Here is a 3088-nt window from a genome sequence, read left to right as displayed (position 1 = left end):
TAAATTTTGTAGCACATAAATTATAATTCATTAAAACTTATTTCTTTTAAAGTCCTATTGAAATAATATAACAACTGTTAATATAATTAAAAGCAACACTTTTCTGAAAAAATCTAAGATCAAAGAAAATTCTGATCCAAATTTCAATATTTTAGTTAGAAAAGCAAATGTGAGCCGGTGTGGTGTAATGATTAAATATACAAATTCTATAGTCTGCTTGTCAGATTTCAGATAAAGTTTGAGCATCCCTAAACCAAAAATCTAAAATCATAAATGCTTCAAAATCTGAAACTTTTTGGGTGTCAACATGATGCCACAAGTAGAAAATTCCACACTGAACTTCATATGAGATGTCACAGTTAAAATTCAGTAAATTATTCCAAGTATATTTTCTGACCATAATGGAATGAAACTAGAAATCAGTAAGAGAAAGAAAATGGGAAAATTTACAAATCCATGGAAACTAAAAACCACACTCTTGAACAAACATTGGATCAATGTGGAAATCAACAAATAATTTAGAGTATCTCAAGAGAAACAAAAATTCACTAAAGATAATGGCCTGCAGTTCTATTCATGTTGTGATTTTGCTGCAATAAGCAACCGCAAATCTATAGAATGCAGCAAAAGCTGTAATCAGAGAGAAATTTAGAGCTTAAATGCCTATATTTAAACGAGAGACCCAAGTTAAGTAATGTAACTTTGACTTAACTTTAAAAAACTAGAAAAAGAAGAACAACTAAGTTCAAAGTGAATAGAAGAAATAATGATGATCAGAGCAAAAATAAATCAAATAGAGAAAAAAGTTTTAAAAAAAAGACAAAAAAATCAACTGAACTTGAGTGTGTTTTTTTAAAGATAAACAAAATCAACAAATCCTTAACCAGATCAAATTTTAAAACAAGAAAGATGACATTCAAATAAATAAAATAAAAAATGAAAGAAAAGGTATTACAGTAGACATCTCGGAAACAAAAAGTATCATAAGGGACTATTATGAACAATTATATGCCAAAAAGTTTGATAACATAGAAAAAAACTGATAAAATTCTAAAATCATATGAAGTATCAAAATTGAATCAGAAAGAAATAGAAAGCCTGAATAGAAAAATAACAAATAAGGAGATTTAATAAGCATTTAAAATTTCCTGAAAACAACAAAAAGCCTTGGACCTAATGGCCTCACAGTAAATATTCAAAAAATTAATATCAAGTCACCTTAAACTCTTTGAAAAAGTAAAAGAAGAGGTAATACTTCCAGACTCATTTTATGAGGCCAACAGCACTCTGACATCAAAATCAGTCAGACACCACAGGAAAATATACTATAGGCTAATATTCGTGAAAAACATGGTTGCAAAAATTTTATGTAAAATTGGTATCATTTAAAGGATTACACATCACAATCAAGTGGGATGCAAGGATGACTCAACATATGCAAATCAATCAACATGATACAATACATTAATGAAAGAAAAGCCACATGATCATCTTAACTGATGCAGAAAAAGGATTGGGCAGATTTTAACACCCTTTTGTGATTTAAAATCTCAACAAAATAGGTATAAAAAGAATCTTACTTCAGCACAAAGGCCACATATGAAAAATCCATAGTTAACATTATAATCATTGTGGGAGAACTAAAAGCTTCCCCGTAAGATTGGTACAAGGCAAGCATGCCCACTCTCACCATTTTCTTTCAACATGGTATTAGAAATCCTGGCCCAAGGAATTATGAAAGCAAAATAAATAAAAAGCATCTAAATCAGAAAGTAAGATGTAAAAATGTCTCTGTTTGATGATAACTTGATCATTTATAAAGAAAACCATAAAGATTCCAAAAATAAAACAAAGAAAAACGTGTTAGAATTAAAATATGAATTTAGCAAAGTTACAGGATACAAAATCAACACAAAAAAATTAGTGTTGATTCTATATACGAACAACAAACTTTCCAAAAATCAAATTAAAAAAAATAACCCTGTTTACAGTAGTAACAGAAGTAACGAAATACCTAGGAATAAGCTTAACCTAAAAAGGGAAAACTCGTCCACTGAAAAATATAAAATATTGATATAAAGGAAATTAAGGAAAACACAAATAAGTTGAAAGACATTCCATGTACAAGGACTGAAAGAATTAAGATTGTTAAAATGTCTGTACTGCCCAAAGTAATCAACAAATTCAGTTCAATCCCTATGAAAATCCACAGGGTATTCTTTTGAGATATAACAAAAATATTAAAATTCATATGGAACCTAAAAGACTCCAAATAGCAAAAGTAATCTTGAGTAAGAACAACAAAGCTGGAGCTATCATACTTTCTGATTTCAGGCTGTATTACGAGTCTATAGCAATAAAAATGCTTTAGCATTTAGACCAATGTTTTGACACTTAGACCAATGTAATAAAATAGAAACCCAGAAATAAATTCAAGCATATATAGCCAAATAGTGTTTTATAAAGGTGCCAAGAACACACAAGTGGAAAGGAGCATCTATTCAATAAATTGTGTTAGGAAAACAGGGTATCTACACGCAGAAAAATGAAACTGGATTCTTATCTTATACCATATACAAAAATCAACTCAAAATGGATTAAAAATCTAAACATAAGACTGGAAAAGGTAAAACTACTAGAAGAATACATAGATGTAAAGCTCCATGACATTGGTCTGGCAATGATTTTCTGGATATAATCTCAAAGCACAGGCAAATGAAGCAAAAACTGATAAATAAGATTATATCAAACTACAAAGTTTCTGCACAGCAAATATCCAACAAAGCAAAGAGAAATGGGAGAATATATGCACAAACCATACATCTAGTAAAAGGTTACTATCTAAAATATTTAAAGAACTCAAGTCTTTTGCAAGAAAACTTACCCCAAATTAAAGGACAAAGAACCTTAATAGACGTTTCTCAAAAGAAGACATAAAGTGGCCAAAAATTATATGAAAAAATGCTCAACCTCATGAATCATTAGGGAAATGAAAATTAAAGTAACATGAGATACCTCCTCATACCTGTTAGAACGTCTACCAAAAAGCTGATAGATAACACATGCTGTCAAGGACGTGGAGAAAAGG

The sequence above is a fragment of the Saimiri boliviensis genome, chromosome 1 (genome assembly GCF_048565385.1).
Source record: "Saimiri boliviensis isolate mSaiBol1 chromosome 1, mSaiBol1.pri, whole genome shotgun sequence".
NCBI classification, from domain to species: domain Eukaryota; kingdom Metazoa; phylum Chordata; class Mammalia; order Primates; family Cebidae; genus Saimiri; species Saimiri boliviensis.
Note: the sequence above shows the minus strand (reverse complement) of the source record.